The sequence below is a fragment of the Triticum dicoccoides genome, chromosome 5A (assembly GCF_002162155.2).
Source record: "Triticum dicoccoides isolate Atlit2015 ecotype Zavitan chromosome 5A, WEW_v2.0, whole genome shotgun sequence".
Lineage (NCBI taxonomy): Eukaryota > Viridiplantae > Streptophyta > Magnoliopsida > Poales > Poaceae > Triticum > Triticum dicoccoides.
Genome location: NC_041388.1, coordinates 205,871,780 through 205,896,339, shown reverse-complemented (window position 1 = coordinate 205,896,339; position 24,560 = coordinate 205,871,780).

The following is a 24,560-nucleotide window of genomic DNA, read 5'->3' as shown; positions in this document are numbered from 1 at the left end:
CGCCGCCCTCACCGCACCAGCCCCGACCTCCGCCGCCGTCCGGCGCCTCCTCGTGGTCGGCGCGCCCCGGGTCCGCCTCCTCCTGTCTTCCCCGCGCCTAACCACCTCGCCGGAGCAAGTCAACCCTCGCTGGAGTTGCCTCGGTTCGTGTGCCGGACAAACCCTAGATCTGGAGAGGTTGTTTTTCCCCTAGTCTCAGATAATTTTAGCGTTTTTCATCATATCATAAATCTGCAACCGTGGCTCCATTTCGGGCGTGTAGCATATCAATTTGTTCATCTCGACGAGTACTTCATTTCATCTCATTGCAACATGTTCATTTGAGCTCATCTTGATGTCCTAAATGCTATTGAAAGAGTGCTAGTTTATATTAGTTTCAGATCCTTATCAGGATTTGGACATTTGTCATTTTTGCCATGATTAATATGTGCCTCCTATGAACTTGAGCCCTACATGTGTTTTTAAGTATGCCATGCCATCTTTACAGGGGTGTATGCCATGTATTTTTGTGATGTTTGTGGTGACTAGCACAAGCATGCAAAGTAGCCCTCGTAATGTTGCTGATTTCAGGGACTTAGAATTCTTCTAAGTCTTTGCCCTGTTAATTTTTTTATGACATGTCTTCATGTTGCTACAGAGGGATCCATGCCTCTTGTGAGCATGATCCGTAAGGATGTTTTGTAGATATTGTGGTGCTCTATCCATACATGTCTTTGTTTGCAATTATGGAGCAACCTAGCTTGAGTCAATCGAGCTCTACTTTTGCTATCAAATGTTCCTGGCAGAATGTTTACATGTTAAGCATTTTTGCCGAGGTTGTTGTAGTTGATCCATGCATGCTATGTTGTTGTTCTTGACATGTTTAGCTTCTATGCCATGTCTACTTGCTGGGTGTACGCTTAGTTTTTCATGCAATGCCTTGTGATGAGTCCATCGAGCTCGTAAACATGCCTACTTAATATTTGTTTTGCCATGTTCCAGTTTTCTACCAAGTCTGAATCTGTTAACGATAATTGCTATGTTCACATGGTTGCCATTGTATTTTCTGATCCCTTTTGTCTTATGGTCACTAAGGGACTTTTGTTCTATGCTTTGAGTAGCTTCATTCAATGCCTTGATTTGCCATGATATGTTCTTGTAGCATGTTATTATTTTGCTCTAAACATTGCTTCCTGGTGTTAACTTCCTGCCATGTTGTTATTTTCAGTTAGTCTGTAACCTGTTATCTTTTGCACTTTTGCCATGCTTGTTTGAACCTGCTATTGAGTGAATTAACCGTAGCTCAGTGTTCATCTTTTGTCAAGCATCTTGAGTAGATCCCTGCCATGTATTTTGTTGCTATATTAGAGTGCAGTAGCTTGTTGTTCTTGATGCATTTCGATGGCCTCGTGCTATTAATCGTAGATCGGTGCCATATTTGTTTTGTTTGTCATTTGCAAACCGTGCATCCGATTCTGGTGATCTTTATATTGATTTCGACCGAAATCAACTCCTCTTTCTAGTGGCACTATTGGTTTTCCAAGTTGATGCCAGGTTCAATCTTTCCTTTCCGAAACATGCATATGCATCACATATCACATCCCGCATATCATGACATGTTTTGCATCATTTTGTTTGTGCATTGCACGTGGTTGATTGTGTCTCCCTTTGCTTGTTTTATTGCTTGTGGGTAGAGCCAGGAGACGAGTACGTGATCGAGTTGCCCGTTGAGTACGCTTACGAGGATCAAGCGAACGTCAACTCGGAGAACTTTGCAGGCAAGATGACCATACCCTCGAAATCACTTCTATCTTTCCTTGCTTGATGCTCACTCTTTTGCTATGCCTATGCTACAATACCTACCACTTGCTTATCAAGTCTCCCATATTGCCATGTCAAACCTCTAACCCACCTTGTCCTAGCAAACCGCTGTTTGGCTATGTTACCGCTTTGCTCAGCCCCTCTTATAGCGTTGCTAGTTGCAGGTGAAGATTGGAGTTTATTCCTTGTTGGAACATGTTTATTGTTGGGATATCACTATCATATCTTGTCTACTTTAATGCATATATACACTTGGTAAAGGGTGGAAGGCTCGGCCTTATGCCTGGTGTTTTGTTCCACTCTTGCCGCCCTAGTTTCCTTCATACCAGTGTTATGTTCCTTGATTTTGCGTTCCTTACACGGTTGGGTTATAATGGGAACCCCTTGACAGTTCTCCTTGAATAAAACTCTTCAAGTAATGCCCAACATTGGTTTCACCATTCGCCTCCTAGCCTTTTCCCTTGGGTTTCCTAGACTCAAGGGTCATCTTTATTTTAAACCCCCGAGCCAGTGCTCCTCTGAGTGTTGGTCCAAACTGAGCTGCCTGCGGGGCCACCTCGGCGAAACTTGAGGGTTGGTTTACTCATTGCTAGTCTCATCCATTGTGCCTTGAGAACGAGATATGTGCATCTCCTATCGGGATTTGTCGGCACATTCGGGTGGCTCTGCTGGTTTAGTTTTACCATTGTCGAGATGTCTTGTAACTGGGATTCCGAGTCTGATCGGATTGTCTTGGGAGAAGGAATATCCTTCGTTGACCATGAGAGCTTGTGATGGGCTAAGTTGGGACACCCCTGTAGGGATTTGAACTTTCTAAAGCCTTGCCCGCGGTTATGGGCAGATGGGAATTTGTTAATGTACGGTTGTAGATAACCTTAATCTTAACTTAATTAAAATGAATCAACAGAGTGTGTGGCCGTGATGGTCTCTTTTCGGCGGAGTCCGGGAAGAGAACACAGTCTCGTGTTATGCTGGAACGTAGGTTGTTCTAGGATCACTTCTTGATCATAGTTCATTGATCGTGGCTTTGCCTTCTCTTCTTGCTCTCATTTGCGTATGTTAGCCACTATATATGCTAGTGCTTGCTGCAGCTCCACCTCATACCTTTTCCTTACCTATAAGCTTAAATAGTATTGATCGCGAGGGTGTGAGATTGCTGAGTCCCCGTGACTCACAGATTCCTTCAAAACCGGATGCAGGGACCGATGATACTGCTCCAGGAGATTCGACTGAGCTCAAGCGGGAGTTTGATGAGGACTCAGGACGATACTATGTTTCCTTTCCAGACGATCAGTAGTGGTGCCTAGTTGGGGCGATCGGGCACTTTGTTGCATTTGGGTTTGTTCTTTATTTTGGTTCCGTAGTCGGACCTTGATTGTATCTGGATGAATGTAATGATATTTATGTTATTGTGTGACGTGGCGATTGTAAGCCAACTATGTACCTCTTTTCCTTATTCATTACATGGGTTGTGTGAAGATTACCTCACATGCGACATTGCTTACAATGCGGTTATGCCTCTAAGTCGTGCTTCGACACGTGGGAGATATAGCCGCATTGTGGGCGTTACAGACTTCTCCAAAATAAAAGAAATACTGGAGGAGAAGTGTTAAAATCAAATAAATAATTTTATTTGGATTTTATTGCTATTTTATTTTGAATTAGGAAAAATATGTGTTTTTTCAAAATTGCAGTAGAGGCCCAAATAAATGTTCACTTTGTCTGCAATATTATTAGAGGACCGTGAAAATTTATTTCAGGATTTTTGGACTCCGTTTAGTACTTCTTTAGTTAGTTTTTCCGCGTCAGGATTATTTAAAAAAGTCAACCGACTTATCGGGCCATGCCCGAGCCGGACTCGTCCGAGCTCAGGCTTTATAAGCCCAAGCACGAGGTGCCCCGAGGCCCAGCCGCCGCTGCCCCAAACCCTAACCCTAGCGCTGCCCAGCTGCCGTCGGCGCACACGCCGCCCATCGCCTCGCCGCCGCCTCGCGTTCGCGCCGCCGATTTTCTTCGCTGGTTATTGTCGGTTTTGTTTTCGGTAAAAACTATAGATCGGTTTTATTTTTAGATCGATTTTCGTTTGATTTAATTAAATAGCGGACGTTCGTCCGAACATTTGTTTTAACAAACGATGTTTGTCAGTTAGCCGTAGACAGCGAACGTTCGTTCATTAGCCTGTTCGTCTCGTTTTATTTTCCAGTGTTTTTCCGCGATTATTTTCGATCACGATTTCTGCCCTGATCTTCGTTTTAGTTTATCTTTTCGCTCGTTTATCCAAATCAAGTGAAACAAGCGCCTAGATCTTCATCTTGAAGCCATCTTTCTGTTTAACCAACTTGAACAAGACTTTGGTACAGTAAAATTTGACTTTAGTCTAGATTAGTAAATGGATCTTGTTTCTTTCGTAGTTTGAGTTTCGTTGCTCTGTTTGATTTGATTCTTTTTGCAAACCGGATTTCTTCAGTTGAACTTTCTGGTTATAACTTCTTATTCGAGTTTAACCCGTGCATCTTTGCTTGCGTGCTTATGTATTCTATTGTTAGTTTGCGATTGAATTCCCGGAGTGCGAAGCATGCTACTACGAGCCACTAGGTTTTGCGGATCGTCAGCAAGGGAAGTAGCACATTGATCACACTGTTTTCATACGCAGTTTTTATGCATTAGTTACAATCCCCAAACACTACATGATTAGGATGTGTTTAACTTGTGGGTATTGGGAAGTAGAGGATGAGGTAGAACCTATTACCTGTTTTATTATCAAAACCCTTGGGAGTTAGTTCTACGTTATGCTCATAGTGCTATGCTATGCTCGTAGACGTGGATTGGGCTTGAGTGTATCCATGACAGATGTGAGATTGTTTATTTAATGGTTTAACTTAAGGTGGCATGTTTAATACACATCTAGGTGGATTGTTGGTTTAAGGCACCTGGGGTTATACTAGTGTTGTCCTAGGAGATCCCGGGGTTATACCGTGTGATCCTCCTATGGTCCGCCACCCAGGCTCAAAGGGACCATAAGATTATTAATGCTAGAAACTTCCGTGTGCAGCCACAAGCTATTATGGGCTCTAGCATACTTGACTATGTCGCATGACCTCTTCCAGTGGTAGCCTAGCAGATGATGGGGATGTAGGTTGGTACTGTCTACCCGGGGTTAGAGTTAATGCTTCTGAAAGACTGTGACTCGGTTATCCATTTCTCAAACACCATGTTGTGCGAGAAATCCAACGGAGGAGATCGAGTCTAGTGGGGAAAAGTGCGCAAACCTCTGCAGAGTGTACAAACTAATCATGGTTAGCCGTGTCCCCGGTTATGGACAACTTGAGTATCTGGTACTTGAATTATTGGTTTGATCTCATCACTCTAAATTATTTTGTGGGGTTGTTAATGTACACTTTTTAATTGGGTTTGAGATTGGGGTACCATTCTCAATGTTTCAACCACAATGATAGTTAAATAAAATATATTCCTTTGTTGTAGGGAAAACTTGGCTTTTCGCAAAAAACATTATAACCATAGAGCCTCCACCAGCCATATATACATATAGTGATAGCATTTATCTATTCATTGCTCTACTATGTTATATTTCTAGCATATTCCATGTGTTGACCCGTTTTCGGGCTGCAACATATCATGTTGCAGACTTTTCACACGAGGAGTAATGTGTGCTAGGTCGTTTGTCATGCACTCAGCTATGCCATTGGAGTTGATGGACTCACTTTATCTTCCAAGCCTTCCGTAGTTATCTTATTTAGATGGCCTTAAGCCGTATTTATTGTAATACCTGTTCAAGAATTCATCCGATTAACTAGTTAACTTGCTGATTAATCCCTACTCATAGGGTCACCGAGTAGCGGATAAAACGAATAATCATCCGATTAAATGATTAAATGGCCGATTAACTTGCCGATTAGCCGATTAATCCCCTACTCGCTAGCCAACTGAGCATCTCTGTTATAAATCCTTCGAGTATTGTGTGTGTCAGCATTACCGATCCAGGGATGACACTGAACACAGAGATTTGACCATCTAAGGTCGGATCGCTAGAAGATGGGATTAGAGCACACGCTGAATGTAGGACACGACCACTATGATGAGCCATAGGTCACTCTTCTCTACTCATTTTTGACTGCTATCCATTTCCTACCCTTTAGGATGGCAGACTCAAGGAACAAGTTTGCACAACCAGATGAAGACACACCTTTTGGACAACACTTGAAGGAAGTCACTAGCTACCTGAACATCGGAATACCAAGCTTCACCGGGACCTACACCGCCACTTTACCAGAAGAGGAGCGTTGGATGATTCGAGTTCAACTTCCAGGAAGGACATGCACACCAGTCACTGAGCCCATAGAGTTTTCCTTTGATGCACCCACCTGGAGTCTAAGAAAGAGCATGGCAGCCCACATTGCTACGGGACGAATTGGAGAAGTCTACAAACAAGAGCTGAAGGACACCATCTACCAAATATGTGGGCACCGAGATGAGTAGTGGGAGATGATCAGCACCAGGAAGGACAGGTCCATTGCAGCTTTCATCCAGGAGTTAAACCAACACATCTGTCGACAAGAGAACCAGATGTGCGCAAGCATGATAGATTTGAAGAAGGTGATGAACAGAAACATGGAGCTAGAAGAGGAACTCAATTCTACATGGGATGGATATGAGGAGGATATCTCAATACTAGTGGAGATGAATGACGACCTGACAAGGAAGCTAGAAGTATTCATGGGAGACCCCGCGCCAGGAGGAGAAGACGACGACAAACCCAAGGAAATTCATTCTGAAGACTACATCATCATCGACGACACTGACTGCGACCCTGACGATAGTGATGACAATTATGAAGACGAAGCTTGAGCAGATATCATGGAGTCTTCCACCGATCAAAATTTCTAGATGACCACCATAAGGTTATTAGTATCCCCCATCTATATGGTAGTAGTCCGAGCACTTTTGTAATGACAGTTCTAGACCGATTGTATGCCCTTGCTTGAATTGTTTTGGTGTGATATGATTGTGTTTGACTCATGTGCATATGGGTAGTGTTTCCTCACTAGACCTCATTCTAATCTAATCTCTCCCCCTCTAAACCCATCAGATGCCTCCGAGACGTGACCCCGGATTTGCCTTCCCATCGGAGCTCACCTAGTTGATCCAGCAGCAGAATGCCTTGATGCAGCTATTAGTCCAGAACCAGGGCAACAACAACAACAACAACAACCCGCCACCAGCACCTCCAGTTGACAACTTAGCCCATTTTCTGAGGCTGCAGCCGCCGGTGTTTTCTAGTAGCACCGAGCCAATAGTTGCGGATGACTGGCTATGCAGGATTGGAAGGGAGTTGACCACCACAGGTTGCACAAATGTAGAGAAGGTGCATTTTGCCGCACATCAGTTGGATGGACCAGCAGCCTCATGGTGGGAGAATTACACATCCACTTTCCCTATAGCCAATATCACTTGGGATCAGTTTCAGCAAGCATTCCACACTGCACATGTCTCAACTGACTATGAACATGAAGAAGCGTGAGTTTCGCAACTTACGCCAGGGAAACCGTACCGTGGCTCAGTACATAGATGAGTTTAGTAAGTTAGCTCGCTATGCCCCTGATGATGTGGCCACAGATGCCGTGAAGCAGGAGAAGTTTATGGAAGGGTTGAATGATGAGATGAGCATGTAGTTGATGGTAGGAACATTCGCTAACTACCAGGAGTTGGTAGACAGGGCCCTTATGATTGAAGGGAAGCAACAGCAGATTGAGAGCCGCAAAAGGAAGTATCGACAAGGGAAGTACAATTCAGGAGCCCAGCTGAAGCCTCGATTTACCCCGAACTCAGGAGGATATACCCATAACCATGGGGGACACACTCACAATAGACGAAGTACGCACCACAGTGGCCCCAAGAACAGAAACGGGAATGGAGCAGGAAGCAATCAGTACCGCTCTAACCCAGCCACCCCCGCCAAGAAGGATCAAAGTCACATTACCTGTTTCAAGTGCGGGAAGACTGGGCACTACGCTAATGATTATCTGGAGTTGAAGACCGGAAATGGAAATGGAAGCGCTGGGAAGAAGCCCAACCCTTTCAACAGGGGACAAGTGAAACCACGTGAACCTGGAGGAGGTTGAAGAGCAGCCAGATGCAGTTATCGGTAAGTTTTTGGTTAAGTCATTTACCGCTCTTGTTCTATTTGATACTGGTGCATCACATTCATACATTTCAAGGGGATTTGTGGACAAGTTTAAGTTACCCACCGTAGCTCTTAGGACACCCTTGTTAGTGAGCTCACCAGGTGCAGAGTATATGGCCAGTCGATGGTGCGATCGGATACCCTTAAACATTGGTAGCCATGTTTTCCCCTCAGACCTAATAATTTTGGAGTCACAAGGATTGGATGTGATACTGGGAATGGATTGGTTATCGAAGTATGGAGGAAATATTGACTGTGCTAGTAGGTCAATTCTACTCATCACCCCGGAGGGAAAAAGGATCAAGTATGTATCCAGGCATGCACCGAGGAGAACCTAAGTAAATTCTCTCTCAGCAGTTGTTCAGGAGGAAGTGCCTGTAGTGAAGGATTACCCAGACGTATTTCCAGAGGAGTTACCAGGCATTCCTGCAGATCGAGACATTGAGTTTTTGATAGAGTTATTGCCAGGTACCGGAACAATATCAAAGATACCATACCGGAAGCCCGCAAATGATCTGGAGGAGATTAAGAAGCAGATTAAGGAGTTACTGGAGAAAGACTACATTCAATGAAGCTCGTCACCATGGGGAGCCCCAGTGCTCTTGGTTGAGAAGAAGGATGGATCATTAAGAATGGTTGTTTATTATCGTGCGTTGAATGAAGTGATGATCAAGAACAAGTACCCACTACCGATGATCAATGATCTATTTGACCAGCTACAAGGAGCTAAAGTATTCTCCAAGATCGATCTGCGTTCAGGATACCACCAGTTGAAGATCCGAGAACAAGATATACCTAAGACCGCCTTCACCACAAGGTACAGGCTATATGAGTATACGGTTATGTCATTTGGATTGACTAACGCACCTGCCTATTTTATGAGCATGATGAACAAGGTATTCATGGAGTTCTTGGATAAGTTTGTTGTGGTGTTCATTGATGATATTTCGGTATACTCGAAGAATGAAGAGGAACACAAGGAGCATTTGCGTTTAGTTCTCGAGAAGCTCAGGGAACATCAGTTATATGCCAAGTTCAGCAAGTGTGAGTTTTGGTTGAAGGAAGTTGGATTTCTTGGACACGTTATATTAGGAGAAGGTATAGCAATGGATCCCACCAAGGTTCAGTCAGTCACTGAGTGGTTGGCACCCACCTCAGTTGGAGAGATCCGTAGTTTTCTTGGACTCACGGGATACTATCGGAGATTCATTGAGAATTTTTCCAAGATTGCAAAGCCTATGACGGCGTTGTTGAAGAAAATACTAAGTTCTAATGGACAGAACAATGTGAAGCAAGTTTCCAGGAGTTGAAGAAACGTTTGGTTATAGCCCAGTGCTGATTTTGCCAGATATACGGAAGGATTTCAAAGTGTATTGTGATGCATCTCACTTAGGACTTGGAGGAGTACTTATGCAAGATGGAAGAGTTGTTTCATATGCCTCATGACAGCTTCGACCACATGAGTTGAATTATGCTACGCATGATTTGGAGTTAGCAGCCGTAGTGCATGCGCTCAAGACCTGGAGACATTTTCTTATTGGAAACCGTTGTGATGTGTACACGGATCATAAGAGTTTGATGTACATTTTCACGTAGAAGGAGCTGAACCTCAGGCAAGGGAAATGGTTGGAGCTCATAAAGGATTATGGTATGAAGTTGCACTATCATCCAGGTAAGGCCAATGTCGTAGCAGACGCCTTGAGCCAGAAGAGTTATGCCAATACCCTCGTAAGCGGAGGATTGCCAAAGGAGTTAGCCGAGGATCTCAGGGAGATTCGTTTGGAGATAGTCCCTAGAGGTTTTGTTGCAGCAATGGAGGTTTAGTCAACATTATTGGGTAAGATTCAAGAATATCAGAAAGATGGCAAAGAAATTGCCGAGATAAAGGAGAGAATGAGCAAAGGAAAAGCCAAACATTTTCGGGAGGACGAGCACGACACCTTGTGGTTTGAGGACCATGTTTATGTACCCAATAATGCAGAGATCAGGAAGCTGATACTTCAGGAAGCTCATGACTCTCCCTACTCAATACAGCCCGGAAACACCAAGATGTATTTGTATTTGAAGGAGCGTTTCTGCTGGACTGGAATGAAGAAAGATATTGCCGAGTATGTGGCTGTATGTGATGTTTGTCAGAAAGTGAAGGTGAAACATCAGAAGCCAGCAGGATTACTGTAGCCTATGCTGATACCCGAATGGAAGTGGGACAAGCTTGGCATGGATTTCATCACCGGATTGCCGAGGACCCGATCGAGATATGATTCTCTTTGGGTAGTAGTGGATCATTTGACCAAAGTTTCTCACTTTATCCCAATGAAGACCACCTATACAAGTGCAAAGTTGGCCAAAATATATATGACCAGGGTCCTATGTCTGCACAGAGTTCTGAGGACCATCGTATTAGATAGAGGAAACACAGTTTACTTCAAAATTTTGGCACCAGCTGCACCAGACTTTGGGTACCAGGCTAGAGTTCAGTACAACTTTTCACCCGCAGACAGATGGACAAACCGAGAGAGTCAATCAGATTCTAGAGGACATGTTGAGAGCTTGTGCACTAGATTATGGATCTAGTTGGGATGACAATTTACCCTATGCGGAGTTCTCATACAACAATAGCTACCAGGACAGTTTGAAGATGGCACCTTTCGAAGCATTGTATGGAAGAAGGTGCAGGACACCGTTGACGTGGGATGAAGTTGGAGACTGTCAGTTGTTTGGACCGGATTTGATTAAAGAGTCAGAAGAGAAGGTTAAGCTGATTTGGGACAGACTGAAGGTAGCTCGGTCCAGGAAGAAGAGTTGTGCAGACTTAAAATGCAAGGAGGTAGTCTATGTAATCGGAGACAGAGCTTATCTTCGTGTGACACCACTGTGAGGAGTTAAACGCTTTGGAGTAAAGGGAAAGTTAGCCCCGAGATTTGTAGGACCATACCGAGTTTTGGAACGTATAGGAGAGGTGTCCTACAAGTTGGAGTTACTCGAAGGACTGTCAGGAGTTCATGATGTGTTTCATGTTTCCCAGTTAAAGAAGTGCCATGCTGAAATGGCCGATATGCCTCTGAGAGATACAGTGCCCCTGGAAGCAATTCAGTTGGATAGTGATCTGACCTATGAGGAGAAACCCGTCAAGATTCTCGAGTTTGCCAGCCGAGTTACACGCAGCAAGGTTATCAAGTTTTGCAAAGTTCAGTGGAGCCACCATACCAAGGATGAAGCCACCTGGGAACGAGAAGATGATCTATGGAAAGACCACCCACACCTATTTTCTAGCCAACCCGAATCTCGAGGGCGAGATTCATCTTAAGGGGGGTAGGTTTGTAACATCCCAAATTTTCAATTTGGAATGTTATAAATAGATCATTCATGCATATCATATTTTATTGCATTTTGCTTTTTGGTCCTATAAAATCCTAAGCAACTCAAGGACCCACGGAGTGAGTTGGGGATTTCACGATTTTCATATTTGAATTTTTTTTCAAATATCGAAACAAGGATCATTTTGGTTTTAATTATTTTTCCCTTCGATAATATTTCATATTCAAAATATATGAGAGGAGATAATATGACTTCTCGAAAATAAAAAAATTGGAGGAAAAGTATTAAAATCAAATAAATAATTTTATTTGGATTTTATTGCTATTTTATTTTGAATTAGGAAAAATATGCATTTTTCAAAATTGCATTAGAGGCCCAAATAAGTGTTCACTTTGTCCAAAATATTATTAGAGGACCCTGAAAATTTATTTCAGGATTTTTGGACTCTATTTAGTATTTCTTTTGTTAGTTTTTCCGCATCAGGATTATTTAAAAAAAGTCAACCGACCTATCGGGTCGTGCCCGAGCCGGACTCGTCCGAGCTCACGCTTTATAAGCCCAAGCCCAAGGCGCCGCGAGACCCAGCCGCCGCAGCCCCAAACCCAAACCCTAGCACCGCCCAACTGCCGCCGCCGCCGCTGCGCAAGCCACCCGCCGCCTTGCCGCCGTCCGCTGCCGGAGTTCGCGACGCCGGTTTTCTTTGCCGGTTATCGTCGGTTTTGTATTCGGTAAAAACACTAGATCTGTTTTATTTTTAGACCGGTTTTTGTTCGGTTTTCTTCGTTTTAGTTAAATAGCGGACATTTGTCCGAACATTAGTTTAACAAACGTTGTTCATAAGTTAGCCGCATACAGCGAACGTTCATTCGTTAGCCTGTTTGTCTCGTTTTATTTTCCAGGGTTTTTCTGTGATTATTTTCGATTCCAATTTCTGCCCTGATCTTCGTTTTAGTTTATCTTTTCGCTCATTTATCCAAATCAGGTGAAACAAGCGCCTAGATATTCGTCTCGAAGCCATCTTTCGGTTTAACCAACTTGAACAAGATTTTGGTACTGTAAACTTTGACTTTAGTCCAGACTAGTAAATGGATCTTGTTTCTTTCGTAGTTTGAGTTTCGTTGCTCCGTTTGATTTGATTCTTTTTGCAAACCGGAGTTCTTCAGTTGAACTTTCTGGTCATAATTTCTTATTTGAGTTTTACCCGTGCATATTTGCTTGAGTGCTTATGTGTGCTGCGATAGAATTCCCGAAGTGTGAAGCGTGATACTACGAGTCACTAGGTTTTGCGGACCGTCAGCAAGGCAAGTAACACATTGATCATACTCTTTTCATACCCAGTTTTTATGCATTAGTTACAATCCTCAAACACTGCATGATTAGGATGTGTTTAACTTGTGGGTATTGGGAAGTAGATGATGAGGTAGAACCTATTACCTCTTTTATTATCAAAACCCTTGGGAGTTACTTCTATGTTATGCTCATATTGCTATGATATGCTCGTAGACGTGGATTGGGTTTGAGTGTATCCATGACAGATGTGAGATTGTTTATTTAATGTTTGAACTTAAGGTGGCAACTTTAATACACATCTAGGTGGATTGTTGGTTTAGGGCACCTCGGTTATACGAGTGTTGTCCTAGGAGATCCTGCGGTTATACCGTGTGATCCTCCTATGCTCCTCCACCCAGGCTCAAAGGGATCATAAGATTATTCAAGCTAGAAACTTCCGTGTGCAGCCACAAGCTATTATGGGCTCTAGCATAGTTGAGTATGTCGCATGACCTCTTCTAGTGGTAGGCTAGCAGATGTAGGGGATGTAGGTTGGTACTGTCTACCCGGGGTTAGAGTTAATGCTTCTGAAAGACCGTGTCTCGGTCATCCGTTTCACAAACACCATGTAGTGTGAGAAATCCAACGGAGGAGATCGACTCTTGTGGGGAAAAGTGCGCAAACCTTTGTAGAGTGTACAAACTAATCATTGTTAGTCGTGTCCCCGGTTATGGACAACTTGAGTATTAGGTACTTGAATTATTGGTTTGATCTCATCACTCTAAATTAATTTGTTTGGTTGTTAATGTACACTTTTTAAATGGGATTGAGATGGGGGTACCATTCTCAATGCTTCAATCAAAATGATAGTTAAATAGAATATATTCCTTTGTTGTAGGGGAAAATTGGCTTTTCGCAAAAAACATTATAACCATAGAGCCTCCACCAGCCATATATGCATATAGTGAAAGCATTTATCTGTTCATTGCTCTACTGTGTTATATTGCCAGCATATTCCATGTGCTGGCCCGTTTTCGGGGTGCAACATATCATGTTGTAGACTTTTCAGATGAGGAGTAAGGTGTGCTAGGTCGTTTGTCATGCACTCAGCTATGCGGCTGGAGTTGATGGACTCACTTTATCTTCGATGCCTTCCACTGTTATCTTATTTAGATCGCCTTAGGCCATATTTATTGTAATAAGTTCTCTTTTGAGACATTCGATGTAATAATTGTGTGATTGCTATTCTGTTATAAATCCTTCAAGTCCTGTGTGTGTCAGCATTACTGATCCAGGGATGACATTGAACACAGAGATTTGACCGTCTGAGGTCGGATCGCTACAAAAATGAACAAGGTTCCTTGCAGACGCTCCACCGCGAGGTTCCTTGCTCCTTCTCGGTCGTCGGGAATCTATGTTCTTCAACTCTTTTGTATACGTGAGCTTTGTTCATCCTTTTGCCAACACACGAGACATCTAGCATCAAGGTGCACGTGTCATGCAAGAAAATGGAGATAATCAGATAAGCAGTGCGTAAGTGAGTCGTGCACTTTGATGGCACCTACTACTACTCAATATTTTTTCTCCTCGATGGCACGTGAATAGTGCACGTAGTCAACGTCGGAGCACGAGATGGGGGGGGGTAGCCATCACATGGTCAGCCATTTTTTGGAGATAGTACGTACTAACTTTTGATGTGTACCGTCAACTCGCAGAACAACAAGAAGCTTGCTTGCTACGCCTTCTCCCTTTCCAACGCATGCGCGGTGGCTCGTAGCATGAGGAGAAACTTTTGCTTACAAGTGGTGGACGTGCTGCAGTTCATTTTGTGTCAGATTGCCAGAAGTACTACTGTAGTACAATCATTATTGTTCGACTTCCGGAAGAGGCGAAGAGCCAAGCGCAATGTCACCTACTAACCTTAGGCTAGGCATAGTTGGAGTAACATAAGTAGGGGTACCTCCTTTTTTTATTCTAGAAACAATCACACACGAATATTGGACGGTAGCGGCACAACAACGGAATCAAAAAATCGAAACCAACCAATGAACTACTACTACTCGTTCGCACAGTGTTCCTCGGCTCGCACCTCTTGCATCAAGGTGGTCGAGCTTGCAGTCATTCATCTGGTACACGTGGCATCTCATGTCTGGACAGAAGGTGATGTACACCGTCAAGGTCCACGGTCAAGGGGGTCAGGGCGGACGCGACCTCTCACTGCGTCCGCCATTTGAAGCGGCGTGCCGGCCCAGGGCGCCGCCCGCTTTACTGCCAGCTGTACCCGCCTCCTCGCCACATTCAAAAACCTACATTTAAAACCGTGTGAAATGCGAGAAACCAACTACGGCCACACACGTCCGTTCAGGAGCAGCGCGCAGGCCAAGCTCCTGCTTCTACCATTTTGTCCACTCTTTCGGCAGCATCCGACGAGCAAGAAGAGCAGTTCTCCCGCATAAAAGCCGTCTGCATGGCCTGCCGAGCCCGGCAGTTACGAGCGAGGCAACTCACTTCTCCACCTACCTCGCCTAGCCCGTCGGAGGCAGTTGCCGCACTAAGCCTGCGCGTGGTTCCGCAGCTCTCCTCTCCAATACACCTCGAGGAAGAGTGCCGACTTCCTCCATGCCAGCTTGTTGGGGAGCACGGCGGCACGAGCATTGTCGCTGCTCTTGATGCCGCCAGGTCGTACATTGGCTCTAGTGTCTGTGACTACGCCATCCGCCATTGACGCGCTCGAAGCCGTGACATGTAGGTAGAGAAAGAAGTCACCGCAGATGTCGACGAGGTGATGTGGCTATGCAGATGTCGACGAGGTGATGGGCAGCACGTCCCTGCCCGCCGCCATCATTGAGGAGAAGTAGAACACGGGAGGCCGCCGCCGATTGTATCCCATGAAGGCCACCGCCGAGGCGACATCGGCGAATACAACCGGTGTCTTGCATGATTCTTCTTCTGCCGGATCTTGGAGGAGGACAAAGAGATCGGGCAGTAACCATTTAGATTTGGTATGTTAATTCTACCAAGTTGGTTGTAATGGGTGTATTATAAGTAGTATCATGCTTGCCAACTAGTAGTAGGCAAATTTGATGAGGTGGCACAGAATTAAATGAAGAAAGAGAGAGTTGAGAATCATATTATGATACGGTATGGAATTAAGACCTCTTCCAATGCAAATGTGCTTAGATGAGGTGCTAAGTGCATTAAATGGCTTAGCAACTCAAGTCTCCAATGCATAGTACTAGGTTCTTAGTTTGTTGTTGCTAAGCTTGCTTCATTTAATTAGCTATAGACCCAAAACTTCCTCAAAAATTTATGTTTACCATTGTATTAATTGCAATGCATGCATGCATAAAGTACATGCGTTGGTAAATTTTCTTTTAATACTTGCATGCAATTACTTAACGCACCTTGAAATCTAAACATGTGATGGGGAACAACCAAATTGATCCTTATAAAATGAAAAAACTAGGATTTTGAGATAAGCCCTATAATTCGGAAAGGAGGGAGTAGTAACATAGACTAGTGTCATATGCATGAAACTACTACTCCCTCCATTCCTAAATATAAGTCTTTCTAGAGATTTCACTATGGACTACATACGGATGTATATAGACATAGTTTAGAGTGTAGGTTCACTCATTTTGCTCCCTATGTAGTCTCTTATTGCAATATCTAAAAAGATTTATCTTTATGAACAAAGGGAGTAGCGAGTATGGGAGCACATGACATTTCCCCGTCCGGACCGATCCCAAGTTGGCTTCTCACCTTCTTGGCCCAACAAAAAACCCTACCCCCTCTCGCGCGCGCTTCCCACCCGGCGCCAGCCGAGCCTGCCGCTCCACATTGATGGCAAAGTCAGGGCGACGTGACCTCTCACTTCTTCCACCGTTGAAGTAGTGCGCTGACCGAGGGAACCGCCTGCTGCATGCCCGGCATTTCAGACTACACAGTGGAGAGTAACTTTAGATCAAGTACTATAATTAGATGACATAAGGATTTAAATATAGTATTTGTGCTTAGTTGAAGGAGAGACAAGAGGAGAGAGAAGAGAAGCAGGTTGTAAACTTCTAGCCGGTTGTAGCAGGAGCTCCAACATACTCTGTGAGACAAAAGGTGGGGCCATTATTAATGATATAGTATTATACTAAATGGACTAACTATTGTACTAGCAGGCTATTAGGTTGGTTCTAGATGATGTGTCAACTTCATATAGTTGGATGTTGGCTATACTATTAACCATGCTCTAAGTGTTGTGTCAGTGGGACTAAAGTTTAGTCCCATACTGCTAGGTGAGTGTGAGTTGCAGCAGTTTATAATGTGATCTATTCTAGCATTTGCATGAGCATGATAATAGGAAACCCACACGTGCGCTCTTCGGGAATGAGCCTGTCCAAGGACAAAATCTATCCACGTGGTCTATATTTTTGTTGGTCGGAAAATTTATTAAGTCATTAATTAAGAATTAAGGGACGCCTTAATTACTCAGCCGTTTCTGATTCTTTTGGATAGTGAGGCTATTATTGACTTGGATGTGGGGTTTGGGCCAAAGTCCTACTATTATACTTGGTCTTAACTCGCACGACCTACCTGACAAGATCTTCCCTAGCCACCGCTGTATCATATGATTTCGCACTGTTCCAGATCTTAGCGCCGCCACGCAATTCTTCTCTAGCCCTCCTTCCGGCATGCACCCTGAGAAGGGACAACAGTCCTCTGAACCCCGCCTTTCGTGATCTTGTACAGGAGAGGGGCAATCAGGTTTTTGTGGAGCACACTCCTGTGACTGCTGCTAGCGACGATTTCCTCGACGACAGCCTTCTTCCCCGACCTCGGTAACCTCTTCATCAACGACATGAGTGGCAACATCAACCACATCAGATCTTCTCCCACTGTACAATATGTGATTATGTCCTCCTGGTTTAGTCCGCATCATTACTTTCATCTTTGCAATTATTGTCATTATCTATTTACTGTTGATTCGGATTAAATCTCATAGTATATTGCTCATATATTCAACAATCCAATCCAAAAACCTGATTATAGGCAATTTACTCTGAGTGGTTTTGTTGCACTTTTGAAGCTGCCTACTTTTAAGGGGTGCAATATAAACGGTGGCGCACAAGAGCAGTATATTGGTTTCAGATCATGTACTGCTATGACGCCACTAAGGGTAAGCCTGAGGGCGATCTTAATCCTACACAGCAGGAAGCTTTTGAGAACATGGATACCCTATTCAAAGCCGCCCTGCTGAGTGTTCTTGACGATTCCATTGTGGATTCATATATGTCGTTTGACAGCTGAAAATACATGTGGGCTGTGCTCGAGGCCACGTTTGGGGCCTCGGGCGCTCGCAACGAGTTGTACGTCATGGAGCAATACTGTGACTATAAGATGACTGATGAGCACTCTGTTGTTCAGCAGACTCATGAGATAAAGTCACTCTCTAAGGAACTTCAGTACTTTCAGTGTGTCTTGCCGGACAAATTTGTTGTTGCGACCATCATTGCCAAGCTTCCACCTTCATGGAACGATTTTGCAACTTCTCTGAAAAACAAGAGACATGTGTTTTCTGTTTCGGATCTCATTAGCATTCTTGAATTTAAAGAGAAGGCGAGAGCAAAAGACACACGTTCTCGGGTGGCTGAGGGAGCTTCTAGTGCCCACATGGTACACGAGAAGAACTTCCAGCCCAACCAGCCCCAAATTAACAAGAACAAATCTCAGGAGAAAGGCAAGTTTGATGCAAAGAACAAGCCGTAACATTCTACCAACTTCAAGAAGAATTCTCATAACGGGAAGGGATACAAACCTCAATTTTGGTAGCACTGCACAAAATTTATATGGCTGCATCTACCTGCTGTCAGCTAACCTCATGGTGCTACATTTGTAACTAGGTACAATGACCACCGCAAGATGAAATAAGCCTATTCGTATGTTGACTTGCTAATTGCAGTGCAGAATGATCCTGTCATGTGTGGAGTAGCAAACAAGCAGTGCAGCCAAAGGTGGAAATCAACCAATGACTTATGAAATTATATATAATCTTCCTCAGGCAGGTAAGTATCCCCTTTGTCCAGATGATCGTGTTTTGTCATGTCGAGCTATTGATATGTGCTACTGCTTTGCTACACCGTTTAAGTATAGCTATTGTTTTCCTATATTTTCAGATTCAGGACAATGAAGATGATTTTAGGGGAACTGCACAATATGGACTCATGTTGAGTCATCTCTATTCCCTCATGTGTTTGCTACAAATGTGTCACCATCAATTGCAAGATGAGGCAGCTAGCTAGCTGTGGAGTTGCCAACCTGCTCAAAGTGCTCGCAACATTGAGAAGAAACAACCATGCCGAGGAAATTAATGCATGTGCAGAGACGCCCTTTGGTCAGAGAGAAGCATCGACTGATTTTCTTTATTTCCACACATTCTCACAGCTTTGTATTGGTTATAGTATGGTGAATCATTGAGATGCATAAATATGCTGAACTTTTGAATGTTAGTATCTTCTGAAGCATAGTTTACTGTGAATGTTGACTAGCCTGTGAACCTTCACAATCTAGTAAATATATTGTAGGCCTGTTATTTGACACCTCACTTTGCCACGCTACGTGACCAGTGTGAGTGTCTGCATCTAGTACCGCATCCTCCAATTTGGTGGATGCCAAGCTGCAAAAGGTTACCGATGAGTAGCCATAAGCTGGAGGCGTCTCTTTTTTTCTTTCTAATGGGCAATAAGCTGGAGACTGTCTTGGGCTGCCTCTAGTCTTAAGGTCCTCCAGTACGAAACACGGGCAGCCGACTGGGTCGATACAAAAGCCTATCCATCTTAAAGGACATTTGTTTTTGTTTTTTGCAAGGAGAAGCCCATATTTCTTGAAGAGGGGACGATCCTAGAAAAACCGTCCCCCCTCCTTGCTTCCACTTATACTACAACTCGCTGAACTCTCCCGCCTCCGTCGCCCCCCCAATTCCCCCTGCTCCCCATCTTCCTCACTCGTCCAGCAAACCCCCGCTCACCTTCTTCCACACTCGTACAGAAAACGCCTGCTCCTCTTCTTCCACTCCTATAGAAAACCCCAGCCCTCCTTCTACCCCACGCGCACTACCACTAGGCTCGTCTCTAGCTACTCTGCTCAAACCCGTGAGCTCGGCGCGACACCCACAAGGAAAATGGATTCGGCTGAACCCAGCACCAAGAAGATGAGGCTCCTGCTGGCGGCGGCGCCGGTTGTAGATGCCAAGCCCGGCAGCGCGGGGAGAAGCGGCGAGCGCCCCCCCCCCCCACCTGGATCTGAGGAACCGGTAGAATCTCCGGTGGACCGCATCAGCGATCTCCCGGACGTCATCCTTGAGGAGATCATCTCGCTTCTCTCCACCAACGATTGCTGCCGCACAGAAGTCCTCTCAACTCAGTGGTGCCCTCTGTGGCGCACCACGCCCCTCAATCTTGACTGTCATCAGATATATGTCCTTCCTGAATTTGATCTCCTCAGAGCCATCATCTCCTCTCACCTGTAGGGCCCCGTTCAATGCCTCGGCATCCCTACACGCTCCCTACTGTCCATACCCGGCACTGTGGACTCTTGGCTGACATCCCCTGAATTCGAAAACTCCAGTAGTTTGAGTTCTACCATTACCATGAAAGTTCCATACCATGAACACACCAACAATTCGTGCCCACACCATCGTTGTCCATCTCATGGTTTTCCTCCTCTCTCCACACCGCCACCATCTCCCGGTGCCATCTACCAGACGATCTAGTATGAAGGCTTTGACTCCCACTGCTAAATAAACTTTTGCTTGTGGCGGTTTGTCTGTCGGAGGCCTCACTTCACATCATCATCCACTCCAGTTGCCCTGCCCTGGTGCGCTTGCTGATTGTTTTGGGAAGAGAAATCCCTATCAGTTGTCTCCAAATAAAGTCGCCTCACCTTAAAAGCATTGGACTTTGTTTTGAAGGACTGCAACTCGTCATCGAAGATGCCCCTTCACTTCAAAGGTTACTCCTTGATAATTGTTATAGACCTTCACAAATAATTGTCTTCTCTGCACCTAAACTAGAGACCTTGTGTCTAATTAGTGCTCTGTTTGCTGATCACAACAAGTTGGTGTTTGGCTCCTCACTTTTTCAGGTACCGTATGTTATCATCTACACATTTGTAATCATAAGCTGCATTTTTCATTTGTGCGCATACGTTTTATATCATCTTGGAGTACACTTTGGGTACTAATATTATGTTATATGATCAATGAAGAGTTCATCCATGAATAGCCTATCAATGCTGCTGGATTCTGTCAAGATCTTATATATCAAAATATATAGTTATGATTTGAACATAATTATTGGCTTGCTGCGATGCTTTCGGTCTCTAGAGAATTTATATATAAAGGTGATGATTTCATGCACATTGAAAGACCGTATATATTGTACTAGACTTAACCGTTCAGCTGTCGCTCTTTCGACATACTCTTTTTTCAGACCTTAACTGTTTTCAATCTTCATGTGTACTTAGGTACTATGACCACATGGAGGAAAATGTATAACCAATCGGTGGCGTAATAAGCACAAGGATTTTCTCAGCTCTCATGACATTCGTTTCAGGATAATAACGATGGAAGGATATCCATCCAACCAGGCAAACAGAAGCTTTGTCACATTCATCGTGTTGAATGCGAGGTTACTATTGTCCATGAGGCTTAAGTTTTACAGAAAGAGATTTTTCACGGAAGGACATGTTGAACAGCAAAAAAAGAATTTTCAGGTGGACAAATGGGCTTCTGAACATGCTAGGCCTCTATTTACAACAAGTTGTAGTCATCCTGAAATAATATTTTTGCACAGGATGTCGATTTTATGGATGAGACTGATTCATTTTTTTGTTACTGCGAAAAAGAGTGGTTGGGTTAGATGTTACTGCCATGTTCCATCTAGGTTTTGTAAAAAAAAATTGAGGAACAATTAATCCTTGGGCTTTAGTACCGCTTGTAAGCTTGAGTTGTGTGTTGTTGCCCTCGTACTCGCCTCCACCTGCCACTACACTGCCGCATCTTCCACGGCTGATGTTCGTTCCCTTCTGAGGCCTCGCCGTCATTCTTCGCCTTGGTTCACCCGCTGTTCCCGCCACCGTCTGGAGTTGTCAACATGGTCAACAACCAAGAGGAATCAGGAGATGACTGTATGTCGGATTTCGGGTTCCGGCAGACCCTTGAGGTTCGAACACTAGGGTGCGCGCGGAGACCTCTCCCCTACCGATCTACGTCCGATCCTCTTGTACAAACTAAGATGAAAATGATGAACAACACAAGAGACACGAGGTTTATACTGGTTTGGCCACTGTTGTGGTGTAATACCCTAATCCAGTGTGTGGCGTGGTGGATTGCCTCTTGGGCTGATGATGGAGCAGTACAAAGGAAGAACAGCCTCGCGAGAGGTGTTCTTGAGCTGGTGCAATGAACTGCTAGGGTGAGTTTAGTCGCCTCTCTCTCTCTCTGCTAGGGTTATACCAGATTTCCAGCCGTCCCCCTACTCTGTGGTGGCTAGCTCTATTTATAGAGGCCCTGGGCCTCTCCCCAAATAATGAGCGGGAAGGGCGCCAACAATTGGCCATTTTGAAGGGGAACATCTAGTACAAGTTATCCTGACCAAAGGTGGTCTTCGGCTGCCAAAAGCACTGGTGATGAAGCCGTCTTGGGCTCCACGGTGACCCCCATCCTGCCGCTCTGCTGGTCTTGGTCTCGTTGCACCAGAATAGCAACCTTTGTCTGATGCCTTGGCCTGTGCTTGCCCCCTTTGCACCAAAGAGGAAACAAGGACCCTGCGCAAGCCGGCGCTCGCCTGGCGCCCGCCTGGCCTTGATCGTAATGGCTTGCATCATGGGATCCTCGCGAGGTACCCTTGCATTGATCTCTCCGCCTCCTCGCGAGCCTGCCTGATGAGGTCGCTCTTAAAGAAGCTTCCTGTCATCCGCCCCGCGAGGCTTGGCCCCTCGCGAGGGTCTTCAGCTTGAGTTGATGAAGATGGGCCGCGCTGGGCCCCCACTTGAGCCACGCCGCAGGACGCAGGCAGGCAAGTCTGGGGACCCCCGTTCCCAGAACGCCGACAGTAGCCCCCGGGCCCAAGGTGCGTGCGGGCTTGGCTTAGCAGAAAAGCGATGGGGCAAGCACGAAGCGTCGTGGGCCCTAACAGCCTGCGGCCTTGGGCGCCGCGTGGCGGTTGATTGGGCATGGGCGTCTGCGCTTCCCCATGATGCCTCGGCAACTGCACAACTCGACAAGTCCCTACATGCAGAGATATGGGTCATGATTACCTGAGGTCGTGGTACTCGGCGGTTGGCCTTCCCCGGCTATAAGTATGGGGCTGCGTGAGCTCCGCCAGTTCACCCCCTTCCGTTACTCCTTCTCTTCTTCTTCCTCATCCTTGCTTCCTCTTGCGCCAATGGCACCGATCCGCCAGTTTTCAGCCGAGGAGAAGGGAAAGGCCCCCAGAGAGGGTCCTGACCCCCTCCCGCCAAAGAAGCGGCTAATCCTCTATTACCAGGACGAAGGTGCCTGGCAGGAGGTGTCGAGGCAGTGGTACGAGCGACCGCCGCCTGGTTTTCCGCTGCCCTTGTACATCCGCGTCGTAGGCCCCAGGGCGGAGGGCGCCGAGCAACACCGACAGCGTCGCCGCCGACGCCGGCGAGTCACAGTGGTGCGCGTCGTCCCCCTGGAGTCCACGCAGAGCGCTCCTCTCGCGTGCTTGTGCTCCACGCCGCCGTGCCTCCAACTTCATGGATCCGCCTTCCTCCCTCCTTCGCCTTCGAGATGCCGCCGAGCGGGGCCTTGGAGCTCTGGCTGCAGCACGCCGACTGTGGCACCCCTGCAACCGGAGTGGAGGTCGCGGTCATCGCTCCGGGCAAGGTGTTCATGACCCGGGGCTGGGGTGAGATTGCCCGGGTCTGTCGCGCGGACGGCGCCTTGGTGATCCATCTTGAATACGACGGCACCTCCTTGATGTTCTTTAAGGTCTTTGATGCAGAAGGACGCCGACTGGAATGCTGCCCTATGGGAAGCGACAAGGGTGACGAACTGGCGAGGACCAGTCCCGCCTGTTGGTCCTCCTACAGCTCCTTAGGCAGCAACGGAGGGACTGAGGGCTTCATCGGCTCCCCCGAACTCCTCGCGACCCCGGAGATGAGCGATGACAGGTACGAGCCTCCGAGCCCGCGCCACGCTCGGAGTGGGGCACCTGCATCGATCCGCCGACGCCGCTGATCTGGATGGGATTGGTGCGTTCACCGGGCAGCCCACTGTTGATGATGGCGTCGCTTGGGGAGGTGCTAGCAAGTAGCGTCCCTTAGGGTTAGCACCCTTTGTTTCCTGCGAGGAATTAAAGCAACACCCCGCGGGGCATGTAAGGCATCTGCTGTGCCTTTTGTAAATACTATATCCTTAATATGAATTGGCGTGAGGTGTCTGTTCTGTCCCGGCTAAGCTCCCCCTTTCCATCCTCACGAGGACTTGGCGATCTACGGTGACAGGTCCTAGTCCCCAGGCAAGCTTCAGCCGTCGCTGGTATGCCAGGTTGCGATGCCGTGGTTAAGGCCAGGAGGTGAGTGGCCCGAGGTCCGGTAAGAGCCCCTGAGTCGCGATGCTCGGGAGGTCCCCTTTAGCGCTCAAGCAATCCTTGCTGGGCGAGAAAGGAAGGTAGCGTCACTGTGACAGAGTTGCACCGGGCGGGGATTTAGCATTGCGTTGGTCTAGCTCTTGCGAGGGTGCGACTTATCTTGTGCGTCTGACGTAGTTCCTCGGAGAGGCGCCCGGCCCGAGAGGCGGTGGCCGACGTACTGCTGGGTGAGGCCCCCACGAGCTTCTTCCCACTCCCCCACACTTTCCTTAACACTCTACGTCCTTAGGTCCCAGCCCTCGAGCGAGCTCAGCCGCCGCTGGTATGACAGGTCGCGATGCCGTGGGTCAAGGCCAGGGGGTGAGGGC